We start from the raw sequence: 27112 nt of genomic DNA on the forward strand, positions 1-27112 counted from the left end.
GCGTCGTGATAGATCCTCCAAATTAGATGTTAACCCCAAGTCGAGATGGTGGAAAAAGGAAGGAAAAAGTAGAAAAAAACATGGAAAAAGAGCAAAAATACGCAGGCGACCTCCAAAGCTAAGCCGGGGCAAAAAGTGTAATTTTAAATGAAAGGCGCCTCAAAAAACTTGGAAAACTCTTGTAAAAGAGCGCCAAGCTCCCTCTTGTGCCAATTGTAAAATATTAGATGGGTGTAGGCTAGAGGCATAAGGCTAGAAGAGGGAAATGGAAAAAGGACCTTGCCACAATGGCCGGTCATGTAAAAAAGGGATGGGTGCCTATGGGATTTTAGGGCTTGTATATAATGTTCAAAAAATGAATGGAAGCTCATTCTTTGGTGTGTGGCTAACAAGAGCTCTCTTCTTCTTCTCTTCTCCTCATCTTCTTGCTTGTGTGTGCTCTTGAGAGGGAGTGTGAGGGAGTGAGTGTGTGAGAGTGAGGGATCAAGAGGGTGAAGCTCTTCACCATCTCCTCTTCTCTTCTTCTCTTCTCTTTTCTTTTCTCGCACGCACGGCTATGGAGGATGGAGCTTGGAGATGGAGGAGGCTTGAGCTTGCATCTAGGATCGTGGAGCTACCGGGGTGTGAGAGAGAGGAGGTAACTTGTATCGGCATCAAGGTAAGCTCACTACACTCATAGGATCGACGGCGCATCAGCTAGGTGAGAGATAGCCATTAGAGCTCGCTTGAAACGTTTGAAGCAATAAGCAGTCCGTGGGTCTTGGCGGTTGAGCATGAGCTCCCACTACATTTTGGTTCCATTGCCGGGACCAACGGATTCAAGCTTGAGCACTTGCGCGCCTCATATCGAGCATCGAAGTAAGGGATTCATCCCTGAAACGGAGCTTGAGATAAATACGAAGTTTGGGTGTTTTTGATCTTCAAAACAAGTAAGTATTTTGGGATATTTTATTTGTTTGATGATTGGGAAACATGGAGAAATTATTTCAGTTTTTTGCTTTTGATTCTTGTTGCATTTAGCGTAGGTTAGGATTAGGAAATCGCACCGGAGAAGGGTAGGGTTTATTGTTGCAAAAGAGGGAAAGAATCGTGCAAAAAATGGTAAAAAGCTCACTCGTGATGCCTAAGATTGGCAAGTGAGTGATTGGGGGCATCAACACCGTACCCGGGAAGGGGTATAAGAGCCAAGAGGCCAAGGGAGAGCTCATTTGTGACCATTTCAGTGAGAGAGAGAGAGAGAGAGAGCCATCGCACGATTCGATCCGATCGCACCATCGACAAGCCTACCTCTCTATTCAGGTATATGAATTCCTTCCCCTATCCCCCTAGATAGGATGTGGAGGTTTATGTTTGCTATCATTGATTAAATTGCAAGAATCGAGCAAAATCGACCTCTCGCTGTCGTCGTCGCGCCAAGTTCGGCCCGTCTGAGTGGTCGCTTCTGGGCCGAGTCCCAGAATTGGCCCTCGGCCCTCTTTCATTCGGCCCACTTGGCCCGAAAGCCTAATCGGCCCGTCCGAGTCGACCATTCGGACCATCGACTAATTGAGCCCATCTGAGCCAAACCGTCTGAGCCGTAGGATTCGGCCCTCGGCCACGTGTCATATTCGGCCATCGGCCCAAGTGCCTCGGCCCGTCCAAGTGACCCACTCGGACCCTGCAATTCGGACCAGCTGAGCAGAGTGTAATTTTTTATCAAATTCTTAGAAATTTGACAAGACCCGGCTAGAGCTCAGTAGCGCAAACTGTCAAAAGTCCTTTTGACGCTCAAAACTTGATTCTGGCACACGGAATAGACGAAATCGTAGGGAGCAGCCGCTTAGCAGCTTGAAGTAGGCAGCAGCAAGACCCAGAGACCTAGATGCAAAGCACTGAGCAGCCAAAACCTAATTGGCAAAAAACAAACGAGGAAACATATTAGAAAAACCCTGAACCCTGTCAAGGCACCTAGAAAATTGACCAAAAAGCCTATCAGGCCCGAAACAAAGCGAGGGTGCATAAGACGCTTCGAGATTGTTTGCTGCACTCACCTTGAATTTCCGCACTTGAATGCACTTAAGAAAATTGAAAGCCTGATTGAGCACAAGCGCACGAGAAGCAACACGCACACTGAGTGACCATAAATTGAGGATTGTATTCAATAATTGAAGGAACTCACTCAGATAAACCACTCAAGGAACCCACCAGTAGGAGATTATCCAAGACATAGACAAACCATCAACGCACAAAGTAGGACTAAGCAGGTGGCATCAACGACCTGGATTTGACAAATCTACTCAACCTGATCAACAGCTTGGTGGAGCACAACAACTCAACTATGGCAGAAGGAAGCTTAGACCATAGGTCTAATGAGGAACTTGACTTGAATGTCTTCCCGGAGGCTATTCAGTAGCTAGTCAGCGGCTACGATGCACACGCCCGGTACGAGCATCACGGCAAGATGGCAGACGCTATCATCACAGACCTAGAGGAAGAGAGAAAACTATCCCACAAGGCTTTGCAAAGCATAGTCGAATACAATAGGGACCAGCAGGCTAGGAGCCAAAGGCAAAGCACGGAGTTGTGTGAGGTACAACGAGTGGTGAACTTGGCAGGTAGAAATCGAACAGATCACGAGAGAGCCCTAGAAGGAGACTTGATGTTGAGTGAACTTCTCATGAAGCGACTGCTAGATAACACGGCAGCAAAGCAAAGTGCTGCGGCACTAGCGACATCGCTGCTCGCACGATTAGGAGCGAACCAAGGCTCAAAAAGCCAATCTAAAATCCCTATTGTTGCCAAGCAACTTCAATAATCTGCTAGTACGCTTGATGAACGTCAAGCAGAAAGAGAAGGAGGACATTCGTGACTACGTAACCCACGTGAGGAGTCTCTTCAAGAGAATCCCTATCGGCGAGCGACCGGCTGAAAGAGCAGTTTTGATTATATTCATCAGCCAATTCGAGACGAGGAGTTATATAAGGCTTTGGCAGGCAATTCGAGCTTGTAGCGAGACGTGCTAGCTAGAGTATTTGAGGAAGCCATCAGAGTCGATGATCAGCTGAAAGAGCGGAGCTCCAAGAGCTCAAACCTAGAAGAGATCAACTCGTGAAGCTCAGAGAGAGCGTCAGCCTCTAGTGAGCAATCAGTCCCATCATCCCAAGATAAGGGGAAGGCCACCAAGATGAACCAAGACTTGGCTGATGTAAAGATGGAGTTAGCCAAGTTGTAAGACATGTATTGACGACCAACATGCCCACACGTCCAATACATATACTATGGCATAAACCACTTGCCAGCCGAGTGTCAAGACCCTAGGTCAAGACCTTGTGCTAACTGCGGTAGGTTCAGTCATGATGTCGCGCATTGTAGATTACCAAGAAGACTTATGTACTCACAACCCTACGGCCAGCCTTACCTAGCGAGCAGGCCACAGCCATTCTTCGGAAGGGGAGCCCCATTGGCCCTTCGTGCGCCTAACGACATTAAGCCAGCTGTTCCTAGGATGGACATAAACCCTACTAACATACCCAGACCACCTGGTCCTTACGTGACCCATCCACCGAGCGATGCTCCAGTCCACTATGTGGAAGAACCAAATGAGAAAGAAACTTACATATGCCCTTACGTCTCGCATGATGATGAGGGCAACTTTTTTCTCATGGATTATCGCCCCGTGCTGGTGATGGTGTTAGGAAGAGGATGAGGTAGAGGCCTAGGAGGGTAGGTGCAAGATCCAATCACCTGTTGGACTTGTGGTCACGCAAGTCATGTCTCATCACACTGCCCTGAAAGGGAGCAACAAAACAGAGACAAGGCTGACCAAAGGTGTGTTGAGTGCGGAATCACTCATCTCTTCATCGATTGCCCAAAGCGAAAGCCATCTTCTAGCTCAGCCAATGTACCATTTGTCCCATTGGGGTTGTTTAGTGTCAAGAACCTTGATTGGGAGGCTACACCTATCCCATTGTAGGTCATGACTTGTGCCCAGACAAAGCAGGCCCGCATATCACTGCCAGGACCTAGCAACCTTGACGCAGCTTCGATAGGGAAGAAAAGTCGCAGGCGGAAGAAGAAGAGGTTGGAAGCTAAAATCACACTAAAAACGAAGAGGCATAAATAATTATAATTATATAGTTATTTTCAGATACTGACCAGTGACTTGAAGACGATGAGCAAAAGGGGCAGGTTGGGATGAAGTTATGAAAGGTGAATGGAGAAGGGGCATGCAAAAGCGGACGAGGGGACAAAGAGTTGCAGATTGGACATAGAGGCAGAAATTGAGCAAACCTCTTTCCTGGCCAGTGCACCAAATGAACAACACCCTGCCATGGCACAAATGGAACCACAAACCAACTAGGTAGAGGCTGCAAGCACACTGCTTGGCCACAAAAACCTGCAAGAAACCTTCTTCTTCACCAAGAAACCATTACTCCAAAAACACACAAGAGAGAAGGCACACAAGAAATAGATAGATGAAAACCATCCTCACCCTCTTCCTCTTCCTCACTCTCCATGAGATCTTGCAATGAAAGCACAAGAGAGAAAGAAAGAAGAATGAGAGAGCAAGTGTTGTGCCAAATGAGGGAGAGGGAGGAATGAAGCGTGAGGGGAGAAGATAAAGGAAGAGACAGGGTGTAACCATCTCAACCTTCCACCTCTTCAAATCACCAAACAAGCCTCTTCCTTTTCCTTTTGTGATATATAAAATTGAATTTGCATACATCTTGGCTAAGGTCTAAAGGCCCTTTATTTTTTGGAATGGGACAAAATGTGCTGATCTTTCTTTTTCCTTTCTACATTTTTGAATGTGAGCCTTTCGGACTACACATTTTACATTGCTTCATATTTGATTTTTTACAAAGGGATACAAAAGAAAAATGCAATTTCATAAAAGATGTTTCTATGTTGAGCACATTTTGGTGCCTTTATTTGCACTGATTTCCTGATCATCATTCCTCCCATGCTTAAGTGTGAAGAGTCCTTACAAACAAATTAGAGAAGAATCATGATCAACACTTGAAAAATCTTCATCTTTGTCTTCAATCTTCATTTCTTTTCTTCATAGTCTTTGAATTTTCATTGGATAGGGAAGGAAAATAATCACAAAAATACACACAACTGGGATGGCGAGCCTAGGTTGAAATTCACACAAAATAAAACCACAAACAAAACCTGAAAGATAGGGATCTTCAACAATTTTGCTTACAAGGATGACATCACACCCAAGATAGGTTGACAGACAACCACACAGTGAAGCACAATAATGAAACCCGAGAAAGATATAAATATTAAGCATACCCTTACGAAGGATAAAACATTGGAGTTGTCCCACCCAAAAAATATATATCTTGAAGAAAGCAAAGGCAGTAGGTTTATTGAAGATAAAACTAAAATAACAAAGAAAAATAGTATTGTGTGATTGGAAGAGAACAATCATAGTGAAAGGTCATGTTAGGATAGAAAGAGAATGCCATGGGAATGAGCCATAGAGAAGGTTTCTTGATCAAAGGTTGAAAATATTTCCTTTAGAGTATTCGTGGTATGAATGCTTTAAAAAGAAAATGAATTGGTGACTGAGATAAGGTTTGAATGGCCTGTTTGATGCTGCATGTGTGGATACAATAAGAAGTCGTTGCCTGTAATCACTGCGTGAAGACATCCTTAGATCAATAGTGCCACCGTGTATGGCTCCCGACTGTAGTTGCAATGAACAAATTTGCTATGTAAGGCATTGGTTCTCCTTACCATGGACATTTAATAGCAACTGACATGTATCTGGCACAATTCTTCAGTCTGCATTGTTATTGCAGTGTGTATGGCATCCTGAATCAACTCCTCACAATGGCTGACAGACTTGCAACATAAGTACATAAATTCTAGGATTGCCCAACAAATTCTTGTGGTTGTTGTGAATGATCGATTAGTAGGCCACCACGAGATTACTTCAGTGTTTGTCCTGGCACGTGCGTCTGACAATCAAAGGAGGAAGAGGCATAAAGAATTATAGTTATATAGTTATTTTCAGATACTGACCAATGACTTGAATACGATGAGCAAGAGGGGCAGGTTGGGATGAAGTAATGAAAGGTGAATGGAGCAGGGGCATGCAAAAGCGGACAAGGGGGCAAAGAGTTGCAGATTGGACAGAGGTAGAAATTGAGCAAACCTTCTTCATCTCCTTTCTCATCAGACCTTCTTTTCCTTTCACTTCTCAAATCGTCATGGCTCCTCTATCATGAAGATAATTAAGCATGAGACTTTGCTAAAAAAAAAGACCTTGAAGCCTTGGAGCCTTTTCATGTACTTCAAAACCTATCTTTCGTGTAGGCTCCATAGCCACCTCTTTTCTGGCCAGTGCACCAAATGAACAACACCTTGCCATGGCACAAATCGAACCACCAACCGGCTAGATAGAGGCTACTAGCACACTTGCTGGCCACAAAAACCTACAAGAAACCTTCTTCTTCTTACCAAGAAACCATTGCTCCAAAAACACACAAGAGAGTGGATAGATGAAAACCATCCTCACCCTCTTCCTCTTCCTCACTCTCCATGAGATCTTGCAATGAAAGCACAAGAGAGAAAGAAACAAGAATGAGAGAGCAAGTGTTGTGCCAAATGAGGGAGAGGGAGAAATGAAGCGTGAGAGGAGAAGAAAAAGGAAGAGAGAGGGTGTAACCACCTCAACCTCCCACCTCAAATCACCCGACAAGCCTCTTTCTTTTCCTTTCTTGATATATAAAATTGAATTTGCATATGTCTTGGCTAAGGTCTAAAGACCCTTTATTTTTTGGAATGGGACAAAAGGTGTTGACATTTCTTTTTCTTTTGTACATTTTTGTGAACTAGGAACCAATTTGGAGAAGCAATTGTGAACAAAGCTTTAAGGAAAATTAGTTAGTTGGGGAGAAAGTGTGAAAAGGAGGATTTATAGGAGACTTTTAAACTTAATAATAAGGTTTGAAGATAATGAAGAAGAGAAATTAAGAAGAAATGAATTGCTTACTATTGTGTAGAATGCGATGAGGCCTTTGACATGCTGTCACCATTGACAATTTTATTGAAGACATCTTTTGGTTGTGCAGACTAGAGCTAAAGCTACAAAGCTTCTAAGCCTCGGATAAATATCTCTCTTCTCTCTACCTGATCTTGGAAGGAGCCCCTATGCTTAAATGATAAGCAAGCCTTGAGCTTCTGATCACAAGCAGGGCCTCAACTTGCTAATAACTTGCCCCCTGGCTTATCTGAAGTAGACCCTCTAAGGTGGGGGCTTAAGCATGACCCTTAAGTTTCCCCCTTGTAGATGGTAGACAAAAAAAGAAACTTGCCAAAATAGACTTTGTATAAACACTTCAATGGCTATTGTTAACCCTCAAACGAACAAAGGTGGAAAATCTAGAAAATCTGAAGCAGAAGACAAGGCTAAGGCAAAAGTGAAACGAGAGGTAATGGCGTGCCAAGAAGAATCCGGAAATGCAAGAAGCATAGAAAAGTCCTAAATCAAGGAGAAAGGCGCACAAGAGAAACACAAGTTAATACTCCTGTAAAAGAGCACAAGGCGCACCAGGATTTATTTTAAAGAGCGCCGAGCTATCACCTGTGCAAATTGTAAAGGTAGATGAGTGATAGGGAGGAAGCTAAGAAGATAGGAGGACAATGGGAAAAAGGGCCTAGGCCACGGCCGGCCATGTAAAAAAGGGGATAAGGGGATGACCACCCAAATGGGATTTAGGGTTTTGTATATAAAGTTGGAAAGTGAATGAGAAGCTCATTCTTGTGTGTGGCCAAAAGTGGCTCTCCTCTTCTTCTTCTTCTTCTTCTTGTTCTTGCTTGCTTGAGCTTGTGCTTGAGAGAGGGAGTGTCAGAGTGTGAGGGAGTGAGTGTGTGAGGGTGAGGAACCAGGGAGGAGAAGCTCTCCATCTTCTCCTCTCTTCTTCTCTTCTTTTCTCTTCTCTTCTCTTCTCTTGCTTGCAGAAATGGAGCTTGGAGTGTGGAGCTTCAAGATAGAGCTTGCTTGAAGCTTGAACTTGGATCGTGGAGCTACCGGAGTGCGCGGGAGAGGAGGTAACTCGATCGGCATGGAGGTAAGCTCACTACACTCATAGATAGTTAGCGCGTCAGCTATGTGAGAGGTAGCCATTATTGCTCGGCTTGGAACGCTTGAAACAATAAGCGGCCTATGGGTCTTGGCGGTTGAGCGAGAGCTCCCACATTTTGGTTTCATTGCCGGGACCAACGGATTCAAGCCTTGAGTGCTTGTGCGCTTTGAATGAAGCATTGAGGTAGGGTTTTCCCCAAACCAGTGCTTGAGGTAGGTAGGTAGGAAGCGAGGGAGTTTGAAGAGGTATTCTATCTCCTTAGCAAGTAGGTTTTTTGTTTTTGGTTTTTGGACTTGGGAAAGCATGATGGAGTAGTGTATGTATTTCCCTTATCATTTTTTCTTGCATTTAGAAAGGATAGGAGCAAAACATTGGAGCACACAGTAGGGTTTTCTGTTGTTGTATAACAGAATGAAACATGGAAAATAAGGGAAAAGAATGAAAATTTGGGTTAAATATTAGTAAGGGAAGCAAGACTAAGGTGAGTACAGGCCTGAGCAGGGTGATAAGGAGCCAGGAGTAGCAAGAAAGGCCACATTTTGCATTGTAAGGTTTCAGGAGAGTTGGAGAGAGGGAGAGAGATTCATTGCATAGACCTGCTTCAATCTTGTCATCTAGGAGTTATTTGCCCAGCACAGGTAATTCCACACCTTCCCCTACATGAGTAGCTTGGATTTGGAGGTGCTCAACATGTAGGAAGGCATCGACTGCTCAACGCGACGAATTCTTGGACGTGCGATGAAAAAATGCGTCGTGCTTGGCCTATTTGAGTGATGGCGATTCTGGGCAGAGTCCTAGAATCATCCCTTGGACCACTTAGTCATTTGGCCCTTGGACCACTCAATCCATTCGGCCCTTAGCCAACTACACTCGGATGCCTTTCACTCGGCCTGTCCAAGTGAAGCATTTGGACCACTTGATACTCAGCCCACTTGACTCGGCCATTCGACCCTCGGCCCACTCGGCCAACCCCATTCGGACAAGTTATTATTCGGCCCTTGGCCCACTTGGCCACTCAGCCTTTGGACCACTCGAGCACTCGGCCCTCAGACAAATGCACTCGGACCGGCTGAAAATAACATTCAGACTAGTTACATTCAGCCCTTGGCCATTCGGACGGGCCGAATCGGACATTTGGCCCCTGCAATTCAGACCTATTGGGCCGAATTTGGATTTGTTCAAAATTCTAACTTGTAGATTCTAAAACCAACCAGAGACCACGCAGAGCCAAAAGCACATCATAGATCTATTAGTAAATTGAAATCTAGAGCAAGTAGTTCAAAACTTGGCTACGAACGGTTCGAATTGGCCATTCGAACAGGCCGAATCGGACATTCGATCCCTGGAATTAAGACCTGTTGGGCCAAACTTGGATTTGTTCAAAATTCTAATGGTCCTCGAAATTAGATGTTAACCCCAAGTCGAGATGGTAGAAAAAGGAAGGAAAAAGCAGAAAAAAACATGGAAAAAGAGCAAAGACACGCAGGCGACCTCCAAAGCTAAGCTGGGGCAAAAAGTGCAATTTTAAATGAAAGGCGCCTCAAAAAACTTCGAAAACTCTTGTTAAAGAGCGCCAGGCTCCCTCCTGTGCCAATTGTAAAATATTAGACGGGTGTAGACTAGAGGCATAAGGCTAGAAGAGGGAAATGGAAAAAGGACCTTGCCACAATGGCCGGTCATGTAAAAAAGGGATGGGTGCCCATGGGATTTTAGGGCTTGTATATAAAGTTCAAAAAATGAATGGAAGCTCATTCTTTGGTGTGTGGCTAACAAGAGCTCTCTTCTTCTTCTCTTCTCCTCATCTTCTTGCTTGTGTGTGCTCTTGAGAGAGGGAGTGTGAGAGTGTGAGGGAGTGAGTGTGTGAGAGTGAGGGATCAAGAGGGTGAAGCTCTTCACCATCTCCTCTTCTCTTCTTCTCTTCTCTTCTCTTTTCTCGCAGGCACGGCTATGGAGGATGGAGCTTGGAGATGGAGGAGGCTTGAGGATGCTTGAGCTCACATCTAGGATTGTGGAGCTACCGGGGTGTGAGAGAGAGGAGGCAACTCGTATTGGCATCAAGGTAAGCTCACTACACTCATAGGATTGATGGCGCGTCGGCTAGGTGAGAGATAGCCATTAGAGCTCGCTTGAAACGCTTGAAACAATAAGCGGTCCATGGGTCTTGGCGGCGGTTGAGCGTGAGCTCCCACTACATTTTGGTTTCGTTGCCGAGACCAACCGATTCAAGCTTGAGCACTTGCGCGTCTCATATCGAGCATCGAAGTAAGGGATTCATCCTTGAAACGGAGCTTGAGATAGGTAGGCAGTTTGGGTGTTTTTGATCTTCAAAACAAGTAAGTGTTTTGGGATATTTTGTTTGTTTGATGATTGGGAAACATGGAGAAATTATTTCAGTTTTTTGCTTTTGATTCTTGTTGCATTTAGCATAGGTTAGGATTAGGAAATGGCCTCAGAGAAGGGTAGGGTTTACTGTTGCAAAAGAGGGCAAAAATCATGCAGAAAATGGTAAAAAGCTCGCTGGTGATGCCTAAGATCGGCAAGTGAGTGATTGGGGGTATCAATACCATACCCGGGAAGGGGTATAAGAGCCAAGAGGCCAAGGGAGAGCTCATTTGTGACAATTTCAGAGAGAGAGAGAGAGCGAGAGAGCGAGAGAGAGAGAGAGAGAGAGAGAGAGAGAGAGAGAGAGAGAGAGAGAGAGAGAGAGAGAGAGAGAGAGAGAGAGAGAGAGAGAGCCATCGCATGATTCGATCTGATTGCACCATCGACGAGCCTACCGCTCTATTCAGGTATATGAATAGCTTTTCCTATCCCCCTAGATAGTATGTGGAGATTTATGCTTGCTATTATTGATTAAATCGCAAGAATCGAGCAAAATTGACCTCTCCTGTCGTCGTCGCACTGCGTTCGGCTCGTCCGAGCGGTCGCTTCTGGGCCAAGTCCCAGAATCGGCCCTTGGTCCTCTTTCATTCGGCCCACTCGGCCCAAAACCCTAATCGGCCCTCGGCCCAAACCTACTCGGCCGTCGAGTCGACCATTCAGACCTTTGACTAATTCGGCCTGTCCGAGCCAAACTGTCCGAGCCAAACCTTCCGAGCCGTAGTATTCGGCCCTCGGCCATGTGTCATATTCGGCCGTCGGCCCAAGTGCCTCGGCACGTCCAAGTGACCCACTCGGACCCTGCGATTGGGACCAGCTAGGCCGAGTGTAAATTTTTATCAAATTCTAAAAAATTTGACCTGACCTGGCTAGAGCTCAGCAACGCAAACTGTCAAAAGTCCTTTTGATGCTCAGAACTTGATTCTGGCACACAGAATAGACAAAATCATAGGGAGCAGCCGCTTAACAGCTTGAAGCAGGCAGGAGCGAGACCTAGAGACCGAGACTCAAAGTGCTGAGCAATTAAAACCTCATTGGCCAAAAACAAACGAGGCAACATATTAGAAAAATCGTGAACCCTGTCAAGGCGGCTACGATGCACATGCCCGGTACGAGCACCGTGGCAAGACGACAGACATTATCATCGCATACCTAGAGGAAGAGAGAAAACTAGCGCACAAGGCTTTGCAAAGCATAGTCAAATACAATAGGGACTAGCAGGCTAGGAGCCAAAGGCAAAGCATGGAGTTGCGTGAGGTACATGAGTGCTGAACTTAGTAGGTAGAAACCGAACATATCACGAGAGAGCCCTAGAAGGAGACTTAACGTTGAGCGAGATTCTCATGAAGCGACTGCTAGATAACATCGCTGCTCACAGGATTAGGAGCGAACCAAGGCTCAAAGAGCCAGTCTAAAATCCCTATTGTTGCCAAGCAACTCGACAAATACCAACCTCACGATGATCCATACAACTTTGTAGAGCAGTTCGAGCAAGTCTGCGAAGCCAATAGCCTCAACGACCTGACTCAACGCTCTCAAGCGTTCGGGCTCAGCTTAGGTGACAAGGAAAGGACTTGATATACAAGCCTAGATGCCGAAGAACGAGCCAACTTCAGTGGCCTCAACGATCTCTTCATTAAGAGATTTGCCGAGCCTGGATACTCCGATAATCTGCTAGTACGCTTGATGAACGTCAAGCAAAAAGAGAAGGAGGACATTCGTGACTACGTAACCCACGTGAGGAGCCTCTTCAAGAGAATCCCTATCGGCGAGCGACTGGCTGAAAGAGTAGTTTTGATTGTATTCATCAGAAAATTCGAGACGAGGAGTTATATAAGGCTTTGGCAGGCAATTCGAGCTTGTAGCGATATGTGCTAGCTAGAGTGTTTGAGGAAGCCATCAGAGTCGATGATCAGCTGAAAGAGCAAAGCTCCAGGAGTTTGAACCTAAAAGAGACCAACTCGCGAAGCTTAGAGAGAGAGTCAGCCTCTAGTGAGCGATCAGTCCCATCATCCCAAGATAAGGGGAAGGCCACTGAGATGAACCAAGACTTGGCTGATGTAAAGATGGAGCTAGCCAAATTGCAAGACATGTTGAGATGACCAAAGTGACCACACGTCCAATGCGTGTACTGTGGAGGAAACCACTTGCCAACTGAGTGTCAAGACCCTAGGTCAAGACCTTGTGCTAATTGCGGTAGGTTTGGTCATGACGTTGCGCATTGTAGATTACCAAGAAGACTTCTGTACTCACAACCCTACGGCCAGCCTTACCTAGCGAGCAGGCCGCAGCCATTCTTCAAAAGGGGAGCCCCATTGGCCCTTCCTACGCCTAACGACATTAAGCCAACTGTTCCGATGATGGACGTAAACCCTACTAACATACCCAGACCACCTGGTCCTTACGTGACCCATCCATCGAGCAATGCTCTAGTCCACTACGTGGAAGAACCAAATGAGAAAGAAAGTTACATATGCCCTTACGTCTCGCATGACGATGAGGGCAATGCTGTCCTCATGGATTATCGCCCCGTGCTGGTGATGGCACTAGGAAGAGGAAGAGGTAGAGGCCTAGGAGGACAAATGCAGGATCCAATCACCTATTGGACTTGTGGTCACCCAGGTCATGTCTCATCACACTACCCTGAAAGGGAGCAGCAAAATAGAGACAAGGTTGACCAAAGGTGTGCTGAGTGTGGAATCACTCATTTGTTCGTCGATTGCCCAAAGCGAAAGCCTACTTCTAGCTCAGCCAATGTACCATCTATCCCATTGGGGTTGTTTGGTGTCGAGAACCTCGATTGGGGGGCTACACCTATCCCATTGCGGGTCATGACCTGTGCCGAGACAAAGTAGGCCGGCATATCACTTCCAGGACCTAGCAACCTTGACGCAGCTTCGATAGGGAAGAAAAGTTGCAAGCGGAAGAAGAAGAGGTTGGAAGCTAAAATCGCACTAAAAACAGAGAGTGCTACAACTCTACCTGCTGGAAAGAAGGTCTCTGACACAGAGGTAGAGACTTCAGCCCCTAAGACGGCCGAAAAGGGAAGTGCTAAGGTAGGGGAATACCCACATCCGAAGCGACTGTTAGAGGCCATAGAAAAAGTGAAGGAATGGGTGAAGGAGGCTCAAGAGCATCTAAAAGATGCTAAGCCCATCATAGAGGACGAGATCGATGATCTCTCCAGCATAAGCATGCCAATCTCACCTCCTCAACCAAAGTCAAGAGAAGTAACTGCACCACAAGCAGTGCCGCTAAAGCCAAGCCTTGATGCTACAGGGCCACAGATCAGTCAACGGCCATTGGCAAGGACAATCAAGGTTAGGAGAAAGACGAGCACCCAATGATCTCCTGACCACGTTGGTGACTACCCCTGTAACACTTAGCATGGGAGATCTACTTAGGAAGCATCCCACCTTATGGCAAGATCTTAAGCAATGGGTTGAAGGGTCACGAGAGCAGGTTACGAGAGATCCTCATGACCATGATGCAGAGACGCAAATACCGAGTTTGATGCTACACTCTATGCCTAAATCCTTACATGTCAATGCCTTCTGGGAAGGTTCCGAGATGCATGCAGTCTTACCGGTTCTAGCCCTAGGCAATATAACGAGAAAGGGAACTGTGGACATGGGATCTGGGGTTAGTGTGCTTAGCCACGCAGTGCTTCAGACTTGGGGAAAACCACCTGTCTAAACTACTAGGTTTAATGTCACATTAGCAAACGGTATGAGAGTCAAGCCATTCGGGGTGCTTAAGAATTGGCCAATGAAGATCGCAGGTGTCCAATTCTCTGTGGACTTTATAGTCATGAAGGGAGTGGACTACAATATCCTATTAGGCCGACCCTGGATGCACAACGCTAGAGTCATCGAAGATTGGGGTAACGCCTTGATCTTCCTTGGCAATAGAACGGATGCTGTAAGAATAGAGATGGACACTTGGAAGACCTCACCAGTCGACTTAGATGCCATCTCTGCTATGCTCAAGGGTAACACCCAGGTCAAGAAGTCCTATGGCCCCTTGACCAAATATATCCCATGCCCAGAGGACGAGCGGGTTTGGATGCACGTCCTTGCTACAATCGACCTACCGTTTTTAGATCATGAGGCGTATGAACAAGCCATCAAAACAATCGGCAAGTCTAACGACACACCCTCCGTACCAGTCTGCATGATGGTAGGAACCCTTCGTGGGAAATCTAAGCCTATCAACTTCCAAGTCCCAACCAACAAAAGGGAACTCCAGGAGATACTGGAATACTTAACAGGCAAGCTAGCTGGCAATCCAGCTACAAACTTCAAACCACTCCAGGATCTCTTAGATGAATCCAAGTGGCAATGGACCAGAGTACATGACTTAAACCTCATGTATAGCTGGGCCCTAGTTCCTGACCAACAACAAGAGATATACCAAGCCCTAGGAGATGATGAGTAGTCTGATGAAGAGGATTCTAACAACGAATACAAAGACTACCAATCCTTCAGTGTGACGAAAGTGAGGGTGAGGTAGATACCGTGGAATACGACACAAAAGGACAAGAAATAGAGCAAATACGAGCAGACTCCAAGCCGCAGAAAAAGAGTATCTTCAGGATAGAGCGAGGAGTCATGCGTATGGAATGTGATCGTGCCTGGTTGGAATACGTAGGAGCCATAGACCTTGTGCAAGCAAGCCTGGCCCAGCTAGGAACGACATCAGTGCTTAGGACAGAGTCGCCGTCAAACTGCGCCCACCAGGGGAGACCACCTCTTTTAGCGAGGACAGGGAGTTCAACTCTGAGTCGGAGGCTAGTTCGGATAGTGATCCAGAAATCCCTAGGCCGCCCATGGCTAGACGCACCAAGGGGGACCTACCTGTCCACTTGAGGCGTAGACGATTAAGGCAAAAAAAGGCAAAACAACCCAGGGATACACGAACGAAAGGATAGTGAAAACCACAGGACCTCCCTAAACGATTTACGAAATTCAAAAAAGGGGATAGGGTAGTAGTTCTGTTAGGTGCCAAGCGTCAAGGGCAAATAAGTGAACCGATTGAGGAACTAGCCAAGGTCAAGGAGGTGAACCTAGCCCAGGAAGGGGAAACACCCCGACCAGTCTTCATTGCCGATGACTTGACTGAGGAAGAAGAAACGAGTCTTATCACTCTCTTGCGAGAGTACATAGACGTGCTCGCCTGGTCCTTAGAAGAGCTTAAGGGGGTAGATCCGAGTGTCGTGACTCACAAGATACCCATGACGCCAGACGCAACGCCAGTCAAGCAGCGACCGTACCCTATGAATCCAAAACACGTTCATGCTGTCAAAGAGGAGATTGATAAACCCTTTGTGGGAAATCTAAGCTTGTCAACTTCCAAGTCCCAACCAAGAAAAGGGAACTCCAGGAGATACTGGAATACTTAACGGACAAGCTAGTTGGCAATCCAGCTACAAACTTCAAACCACTCCAGGATCTCTTAGATGAATCCAAGTGGCAATGGACCAGAGTGCATGACTTAAACCTCATGTATAGCTGGGCCCTAGTTCCTGACCAACAATAAGAGATATACAAAGCCCTAGGAGATGACGAGCAGTCTGACGAAGAGGATACTAATGACGAATACAAAGACTGCCAATCCTTCAGTGACGAAAGTGAGGGTAAGGTAGATACCGTGGAATACGACACTGAAGGAAAAGAAATAGAGCAAATACAAGTAGACTCCAAGCCGCAGAAAAAGAGTATCTTCAGGATAGAGCGAGGAGTCATGCGCATGGAATGTGATCGTGCCTGGTTGGAACACATAGGAGCCATAGACCTTGAGCAAGCAGGCCTAGCCAAGCCAGGAACGACATCAGTACTTAGGACAGAGTCACCGTCCGAATTGCGCCCACCAGGGGATACCACCTCTTCTAGCGAGGGCGGGGAGTTTGACTTTGAGTTGGAGGTTAGTTCGGATAGTGATCTAGAAATCCCTAGGCCGCCCATGGCCACGCACCAAGGGGGACCTACCCGTCCACCTGAGGCGTAGACGATTAAGGCAGAAAAAGGCAAAACAACCCAGGGATACACGAACAGAAGAATAGTGAAAACCACAGGACCTCCCTAAACGATTTACGAAATTCAAAAAAGGGGATAGGATAGTAGTTTTGTTAGGTGCCATGCGTCAAGGGCAAACGAGAAAACCGATCGAGGGATCAACCAAGGTCAAGGAGGTGAGCCTAGCCCAGGAAGGGGAAACACCCCAACCAGCCTTCATTGCCGATGACTTGACTGAGGAAGAAGAAACGAGTCTTGTCGCTCTCTTGCGAGAGTACATAGACATGATCACCTGGTCCTTAGAAGAGCTTAAGGGGTAGATCTGACTGTTGTGACTCACAACATACCCATGACGCCAGATGCAACGTTGGTCAAGCAGCGACCATACCCTATGAATCCAAAACATGCTCATGCTGTCAAAGAGGAGATTGATAAGCTGATGAGAGTGGGATTCATTTATGAAATTGAACACACAGACTGGGTATCACCCATAGTCATCGTGATGAAGAAGAATGGAAAAATCTGAGTATGTGTCAATTACAAGAAGGTGAACGCTGCTACTAAGAGGGACAACTATCCATTGTCGTACACCGAGCACATGCTTGAGAGAGTGGCAGGCAAGGAAGCCTACAGTTTTTTGGATGGCTTCTCAGGGTACAACCAAGTGAAAGTGCATCCTGCGGACAAGAACAAGACTGCCTTCACCACTGAGTGGGGTGTCTTTGCTTACATAGTCATGCCCTTCGGGTTGACTAATGTCCCTACCACCTTCCAATGCCTCATGTGCACCATCTTTAAAGACATGCTTCACAAGGAGTTGGAAGTCTTTATCGATGACCTCTATGTCCACTCGACATGGATCGACATGGATCGAACACTTAGACAAACTCTGCACAGTCTTTGAGTGGTGTCGCTTATATCGTCTCTCCTTGAACCCCTTAAAGTGCCAGTTTTGGGTAAAGCATGGATGCATCTTAGGGCATATAGTGTCGAAGAACAGAATTGCCACTGACTTCTTGAAAGTCAGGGTTATTGTTGACCTTCCACCCCCAATCAACTACAAGGGAGTTCAATGCTTCCTAGGCCATATGGGGTACTATCGACGGTTTGTATTGGACTATGCATTGATCACCAGACCTTTGTACAAGCTGCTGATCGTCTTCGAATGGACCAAGGCATGCCAATGAGCATATGAAGAGTTGAAAAAGGCTCTAACCACAATACCAATTCTACAAGCCCCAGATTGGACCATTACTTTTCACGTGCATATCAATGCTTCTAAGTTTGCCATGGGGGCAGTGTTGTGCCAATCTGGCGAACAAAACTTAGACTATCCAGTGAGCTTTGCTAGCAGACAACTCATTGAGATGGAAATGAACTACTCGACAACAGAAAGAGAAGGATTAGCCATGGTGTTTGATGTGAAGAAATTCTGGTACTATCTATTGGCCACACCTTTTACCTCTTTTATGGACCATCAAGCCCTGCTCTATCTAGTAAACAAACCTTGTGCTACAGGACGCATAGCTCGATGGCTCCTTTTGCTCTTGGAATTCGACTTCTCTGTGGTTGTACGAAAAGGAAAACAACACTACATGACTGACCATATGTCACGCATTCCCACGGGAGAAGCGCTAGACAAGGCCTTGTTGACTTGGAGGCCCCCGTCAACCACGCAATATCCATTTGGCTTCTCCAACAAAAATCATTTCACAGTTTCCACAAGCACCTGAGTCTCCAAGTGGCCCTAATCTTTACACCACTTGGCCAATTGTCTGCCAACCTACAACAACACAGAAGTGCCATGGGACTGGCACCCGTCTAGGAGGGGGTAATGTTAACCCCAAGTTGAGATGGCAGAAAAAGGAAGGACAAAGCAAAAAAAAACATGGAAAAAGAGCAAAGATACGTAGGCGATCTCCAAAGCTAAGCTGGGGCAAAAATCACAATTTTAAATGAAAGGCGCCTCAAAAAACTTGGAAAACTCTTGTAAAAGAGCGCCAAGCTCCCTCCTGTGCCAATTGTAAAATATTAGATGGGTGTAGGCTAGAGGCATAAGGCTAGAAGAGGGAAATGGAAAAAGGACCTTGCTACAATGGCTGGTCATGTAAAAAAGAGATGGGTGTCCATGGGATTTTAGGGCTTGTATATAAAGTTCAAAAAATTAATGGAAGCTCATTCTTTGGTGTGTGGCTAACAAGAGCTCTCTTCTTCTTCTCTTCTCCTCATCTTCTTGCTTTGTGTGCTCTTGAGAGAGGGAGTGTGAGTGTGTGAGGGAGTGAGTGTATGAGAGTGAGGGATCAAGAGGGTGAAGCTCTTCAATATCTCCTCTTCTCTTCTTCTCTTCTCTTCTCTTTTCTTGCACACACGGCTATGGAGGATGGAGCTTGGAGATGGAGGAGGCTTGAGGATGCTTAAGCTCGCATCTAGAATCGTGGAGCTACCGGGGTGTGCGAGAGAGGAAAGCTCACTTGAAATGCTTGAAGCAATAAGCGATCCGTGGGTCTTAGCGGTTGAGCATGAGCTTCCACTACATTAGATCTTAGTGTAGTAATGGCTCTGCAGAAGCATAGATTCTCACTTGCAAAACATCAACCAAAAGCCCATATCGGAACAAAGACAAACAGAGACCCTAGAACCTCAATGGGCCAATCTAGCCAACAAGGGCAAAAAGGCCACACCAAAAAAACATGTCTAGGTTACATTCAGACTGCATCTAGTCAGAGTGGAATGGAACAACATCAAGCTACAACTGCAAGGATGACTAGACATGAAAGTCTTGACAATGGATGCACCTTGAGTAGCACTGCACTAATGATCCAAGACATCAGCAGAGAATCCACATCTGGTCGTGCAGCTAGGGACTCAAGGGCATTTGTTAGAAGGCTTAAATTTATAAGCCAAGACCCGAAAGATGAAGACATAGTACTGCCTTCTTATCTTAGGGTCAAACTCACCACAAAAAGAGAGCATAGTGTTGATGCTCTCATCGATGAAGGGGTAGATTTTAATATCCTGACCTATGAAGCATAGACTCTGCTAGGCCAACCAGAGCTCACATTGACTAATGCAACTATTAGTCCATACGGACGACACCCATAAGCACTCATAGGAAAGTGTAAAATCCTTGTAACTATTAAGACTAAAAGCTTGCCTATCCTATTCCATGTCCCTCCAAATAGTGCTAGTTGTGGAAAGGAAACCCTCCTTGGACAACCCTTCAAAAGGGCGACCAAGTGTGAGGCTGACTATGTAGCATAGAGGATATACTTGACACTACCAGGAGTGAGGATAATCACAACCTTTAGTAAGGATGACCTCATCAAACCTCGAGGGAAAGATAAGGAACATTTTGACATACCAAGCAAGTCTAGTAACAAGAGCAAGGACTTGTTGGATGAGTTGATACAAGCACAGGTTGGACAACAAGAACCAATGAGTGAGGCCATGCTTGAAACAAGAAGGGCAAGAGACAATGCCAAGGATGGGACTCCTATGACTCCTATATCGTAGAAGACCCTAAAAGAAGCCCAAGCCTTATAGATGAAGGTATTGATGGAGAGCCAGCACAACGTCAAGATGGATATCCAAAGCGTTGCTACATGCTCAAGGGTATTACGCAGATAACCAATGGATTTGGATACCAAAACCCCCTGCTAAACCTCCTTTATTAGCTGAAGGCCAGACCGTATCAAGAGCAAAGAGGTGCAAGAGGAAATCTAAACAAAAAGCCAAGTCTCGAGTCAAAAACATTGGAGTGACTGAGCCCATCACGATCGAAATCAAGAAACCAAACGAGACTATGCGAAGGGTAGATCCTGAGCCTAGCGTGCTTAACGAGCAGATATTAGATGTAATCGTTGAGGGTAAGAAAAAGCCATTGGTGCCTAAGGAGCCTTTGATTTCCCAAGAGGATGACAAGCAACATAGGCACAACATTGCTCATGGCAAGGTTAAATGCTCAACAAAGCAAATGGCAAAATCATCTAATAGCCACGAGCAAATCTTCCAGCTAGTGTCAAAGCCACATAGGAGTCCCAAGTCTCCTACACCCTCTTTCACGAAATGGACACAGGAAGCACAACAGCAGTCATCGAGTATAGTTGCTCAATCCCAATCTCTATCTCCATCTAAGCTTCCAAATGTCCAAGAGGTGGGACATGACACCACCCGCAGCTCTTGGCCCAAGGATATGCCTATGCAATCTAATGTGACTAGATCAATCGAGGCTCGATCTGCACAAGTGAATGCTCAAAGGGCAACAAAAGAAACACCCACTTCTGATATACCTGAGGACCTAACACCGCAATCTACTAAGTGTAGCCAGTCCATTGAACTAACCATGACTACTTCCAATCAGGAATCACAACAGTCACAACCTTTGGCCGTGATGATGCCCCTTGTGGAATGTGTCCTTAGCAATTCAATCGTGGAAGAGGTGTCGCAACCAACATCCTTAACACCTTCAGCACTGCCAAAGCAGCTAAAGCCTAGGCTTGAGGAGAAACCTCTCGAATATGTGGCCAAGGAGATGGCGCATCTGACCAATCAACCTAGCAAGGCTGTTTAGCAAGTCGCAGCTAAGTCCCATGAGAACACACCAAAGAAAGAGAGTGCTAAGGCCCAACTAAGCACACCAACGACTGACCTAGTTCAGGGTCCTGAGTCTTTGAGAAAGACACCTTCATTGCCCACAAATAAGAGGAGAACACAACAAACACAACATCACTTACAAGAGGTTGTGAATGCCAAGAAGATTGTGACCAAGAGCACGGAAGAACTTGGGAATAAAGCATCGAGTCCACCCACTAAGGAACCCATTGCCATCTCCCCTAACAGCGGTGAAACCTCAAAAACATCTGTGTGTTCTGATAAGTCAAAGTAGCCATCACCATTAGTGGTTGCTTGCAACACTCAATCCATCGACAACAAAACTTGCATTGACCAATCAAGAGTGGATACAACATAATCACAACAGGGTGACAAATCTATACCACTCGCATCCAAGGAGAACCATGATGCAATAACAAAAAAGCCTTAGGAGACACATGGAAATCCCGAGGACATGAGCAATCCTAGAGTTGACCAATCTTGCTCATCTAGGCCTGAGCCCCCATCTATGCTAAAGCCTAGGGAAACTCCTAGAACCTTGCATGAGATAGCAACCAAGCAAGCCCTCATTGAACATAGAAATGTTATAGAATGCTTCATTGAGTTGGATGCTAAACTCAAATTATTTGCACATGTCTACGTCCTTGCGGACATGTGTGCATTTTCCAAGAAGTAGCTTGGGGAATACTTGCCACTTCCCCTATCCTGGGAAGAGCAAGAACATCTTGACGAGCACTATGATAGGCTCTTGCATGAACGCATGCGACTCATCTCTAACGAGGAAGCCAACAAACTACGCTTAACTGTGATATTCAATGATGTGCTTTGCCAACCAAATCTCTTAGAGATAGAGCAAGTAAAGCAACAATCAGAGGGTCAAAGTCAATTCAAAAAATGTTGGTTTGAAAACTGTGTTACAATGACCAAATTGGGAGCCCAAGTCTCAGAGGAGCGATTGGCCAAATGGCACTCTCAAAGAGACCCAACCTATGTGGTGCCAACTTCCTTTCGAGTTCTGACTGCCATTCGAGGTATGGACTTAGCCAGAACTAGCCAAGAGAACTCTCTGGCTGATAAGGTTCTCACTGAGGAGGAGTTACATGTTGCCAGTAGACTCGGACAAGGTACCATGCTACTTGACGTTGCAAAATATCTATTGTTATTGAGTAAGCTGCCACGAGTACTGGATGCATGTGCTACACTCCAGTACAATCTCGAGTTCTACAATTGATTTTTATCCTCACGAAGTGACATGGATTCTTAAATATGTACATAAATAAACAATGAGTTTTGTGACCCTATATAGATAATATCAACACACACAAGCAATGATAGTCAAGTGCAAGGAGAAGAGTTGGGTTTGATAGGCTGAGCTCCTCAGGTCCTCCTCTCACCACACATCTAGAAGTCGTGTGACCATTCCCGCCTCTAGGTGGAGGGCATGCAACCCTCATTATTGCCATGGGAAACCCTGACCAACATCTCTGATGGCGTAGATGGGGCACCATTCCCTTCTATACACCTTTCCCCTTTTTGGTCTATCCTTTTGGAGACGAGCCCTACTCCACTCCATGACAACCAATCCACGCAACTTAGCATAAGTCAAGATCTGCTAATGGCTAGAATACGCTCCACAGTCTAGGCAGGATGAACATCATCACGGGGGACCGTCCCTCTACAACAAACACTACATGCCTCACCACACCCCTCCTCCTCATATGCACTTGATAATCCACTGTTTAATCCCTTTCATGCAAATAATTCTATCCTGCCTCAAAGCCTAACCTTGATTCACATTTTGCAGATCTCCCCACAGTAGCCGTCATGGAGCACATAATGCAATTGGTATGCAAGGAAGCTCTCCTCTGTAGAAGGGATCATAAGGCACAAGCACCTCCACTAGAGCGATATGTGCCTACCCTTAAGAGGTACACACCAAAAAGAGGCCCTAAGTGACACCACCCCGGATGTAGGCCAAAGATTTCCCAGGCCAGGAGAACAACGGCTCAAGGGCATGCCTAGGGGTGGCAACCCTGGCCATGCAGGCCCTCACCAGATGCTCGGGCACTAGGTGCTCAAAAGAGGAGAAGGTAGCTAGAAACAAGAGGGATTTTGATGAATTATTTAAAGCATTATTGAAGCAACTGTAGCCAGGGACTACACCATTTGGGTCCCGGTCGATATCTTCCCTACCCAGCTTGATAGGAGCCCACCACCGGCACAACCCCAGTCATCTGATCACCCAAATTCACCCTACCTCATACAAATAGAATAGGCCCTATGTTGTATAAGTTGCTTGCCAAATGCCATCTTGTCATAACTTTTTGTCCTTAAGTGGTTAAAGGGGCAGGCCCCCCAACTGTACAAACCTCCCTTACTACTAATCCATGGCATGTCTTTAATAAGTGCCAATGATATACATCACAACCAGCACCATAGGATTTTGATAAAGTAATATCTTTTTGTGTTGCATCTGTTTATTATACTTGATGCATGTGACTTGCATATATTCTCACGAAGTGTCAAGTGGATGCAAGGCAACACAGGTCTTTGTACGAAAGTGTTCAATCCCCAAGTCACCGCAAGACCACCAACCTCACAAAGAGCCATGAGGAAGCCACACCATTGAAAGCGATAATCACCCTTGCCGATCACCCACATTGCATGGCCCAAAGCATGATCAGTGGCCACTCTCTCTTTCTGGGTCAAACTCTACACCTGGCACTCTCGGTAGCTGTTACCTCAATTGTACCAACATCGCATGTTACAAAGAGGTTTTGCAAAATCTTTAGTGTATCTCCCCATCTCAACAACTGTTCCTCTAGTAACGAGGTTGGGACACAATCATCGATGTAATATCCAGTTTCGTAGCCTTTGAATCTCAACATTACCCGATCCAATTGAAAGGCTGATAGCCTCAACGTATTGCAATGGTTGTACTCATGTTATTATTTAAAAAAAAAGTGGGAAAGAAAAGGAAAGAAGAAAAAGAAAAATAAAAATAAAATAAAATAAAAGAAAATAAAAAAGCACTCACAATCACATCATGACACCTAGGGGTCAAACCCAATAGCTACCAGCTACTATTGAAAGTTCGGTGTCAATGTGTTCAATTATGTTACATCATGTTATCCCAATGCAAAGGATGTCTCATACAACTTCCTATGTACTTCTCCACAACATGGATAACTTTGCTTCATCCACACATTGTTACGAGGAACCAAACCCGCAGTCTTCTAACTACGTAATATTTAAGTATGCACGAGCACTCACATCATATCTGCACCATACTATATACACAGTTTGGGTCCTCAAGTGCAAGACAATACTCTCAGCTTGCTTAGAGTTCAACCTGTCTCCCAAACTAATCAAACTACGTCTTGTGCACGATAAGAAGACTAGCACTACCCCAGGGAGAGACCACATATGAGAGATTTTCAATCGCAAGTACTAAAGACTCCATCAAATGCATCGTCAGCTCTTTATCATCACTCAATTTTGACCTCTTGACCATTCCTATCATGTGAGCCCACCAAATAATTGGCCTGTGTAGAATCCCCACAAACCACCACCTATGCCAGTCTCCAATGCAATTTCCAACAACAAACAGCTCTACCCTTAACTCCAACCACCCTACCACCAGCCACCCACACCAACAATGTGGCCCCAAAAACCTTCATTTTCCTACCACTAGAAATCCTCCAAGGCAACTAGAGATGTCCTTACCACCCACATCTTTGGTGCATGCGAAATCCTACTACCCACGCCTGTGAGTGCCATGGGACTGACACTCCTCTAGGAGGGGGGTAATGTTAACCCTCAAATGAACAAAGGTGGAAAATTCGGAAAACCTGAAACAGAAGACAAGGCCAAGGCAAAAGTGAAACAAAAGGTGAAGGCATGCTAAGAAGAATCTGGAAATGCAAGAAGTGCAGAAAAGTCCTAAATCGAGGAGAAAGGCGCACAAGAGAAGTGCAAGTTAATACTCGTGTAAAAGAGCACAAGGCACACTAGGATTTATTTTAAAGAGTGTCGGGCTCTCACCTGTGCAAATTATAAAGGTAGATGAGTGGTAGGGAGGAAGCTAGGAAGATAGGAGGACAATGGGAAAAAGGGCCTAGGTCATGGCCCGCCATGTAAAAAAGGGGATAAGGGGATGACTGCCCAAAAGGGATTTATGGTTTTGTATATAAAGTTGAAAAGTGAATGAGAAGCTCATTCTTGTGTGTTGCCAAAAGTGGCTCTCTTCTTCTTCTTCTTCTTCTTCTTCTTCTTCTTCTTCTTGCTTGCTTGCTTGAGTTTGTGCTTGAGAGAGGGAGTGTGAGAGTATGAGGGAGTGAGTGTGTGAGGATGAGGGACTGGGGAGGAGAAGCTCTCCATCTTCTCCTCTCTTCTTCTCTTCTCTTCTCTTCTCTTCTCTTCTCTTCTCTTCTCTTCTCTTCTCTTCTCTTTCTCATGACAATGGAGCTTGGAGCATGGAGCTTGAGGATGGAGCTTGCTTGAAGCTTGCACTTGGATCGTGGAGCTATCGGAGTGTGCGGGAGAGGAGGTAACTTGATCAGCATGGAGGTAAGCTCACTGCACTCATAGATAGATAGCATGTTGGCTATGTGAGAGGTAGCCGTTAGTGCTCGGCTTGGAATGCTTCAAACAATAAGTGGTCCATGGGTCTTGGTGGTTGAGCGAGAGCTCCCACAACTATCCTTCTTCCTCCACATGGTAATGGAAGCCTTCAAAGTGAACCAAAGATATGAGCATAATTTAGAGATATACCTTAATGGGTGATTACCATTCTTGTCTTCTCAATGAGCTTGGCACCTCCAACCATAATATATACTCTAAGGGCCTCTTTGATAGTAGCACCTCCAATTCTTGAGCTCCTGAACTTTGAGTGGCAGCTATGGAAGCTCCCTTAGGGAAGCGGCTTTGATACCATGTTGCAAATCATGGTTTAGACAAAAGATAAGAGTAGATTATGGGGGAAAGTAGAAGTACAAGAATGAAACCATAATGGCATGAAAGAGACTTGATTGATTTGATGGTTGCAAGTACATTCTCCTATATATTTCTAGCTTGGACACACTTCCCTCATTTTGCTCATAGGATACAACATTTTACATGTTGTAGTACAACCCCCAGTGCCATACATTTTAACATTAGTGGCCATATTGGCAACTAGGTCTAGCATGGTTTGCTTCTTATAAGAGGGTTTGAGATCATGAGGTGGATTTGAATTTGTGGGGCTGATTTAGGTGCTACAAGGAGTTGAATTGGATGGGAGTATGAGTTTGACTTCATCTTCCATGTTTGTGGTATCAGTGGTGAGAAGGATATTGTTGCTTTAGTAGAGGCTTTTTTCTACCATCAATAGTGACAAAAGGATATGAGGGTATATGTAGTCCCTCATTCTTGTCATAGTGCATGATGTTGTCAGTTGGATTTTGTTGAAGTTGTGAACTTAGGTTTGTAATTTACCCATTCAACAAGTGTTCTTGTGGGCTACTTGTTGCACTTGCGAGATGATGGGATGAGGCATTTTGGTAGATAGTTTGTTATTGTATATGAAATTATATTTAGTGTGTGGATCTCTGTATTGTGGTGCTCATTTCTTGGCTATTTTTCATGGTTTTTTGGCCCTGTGGTTGATAAGTGTTCTGGGCAGGCGATAGTGTCACTTTGGGATTCTTTAGAGCTGAGGGCTGAGGGAACTTTGGCAACCATAGCTAAGAATTACTTGCATAATAGCCTTGTGCATGTAGTAATGCCTTCGGGAATTGTTTGATTAGTTGCAAGGTCATTGGCACTTCCAAGTTGAGTAGTGGGAGATGGATTTCCTTTGCCATGCAACCAAAGAGCAGTAACTTCCTTGTATTTGCATTTAGCCTTAATGACACACTTCAACTAGTTATGATTTGGTTTAGTTGCTACACTAATTGGTATATGGTGGTCTACTTGTGCTTGGAATAGCTCATTGAGTAAGGTTTTACCCCCTCCTTGGGGGTTGTATTGGTTGGGATTGGGCATGTC

This window comes from Lygodium microphyllum, chromosome 25 (assembly GCF_053477565.2).
Source record: "Lygodium microphyllum isolate KBCC chromosome 25, Lygodium_microphyllum_v1.1.10, whole genome shotgun sequence".
Lineage (NCBI taxonomy): Eukaryota > Viridiplantae > Streptophyta > Polypodiopsida > Schizaeales > Lygodiaceae > Lygodium > Lygodium microphyllum.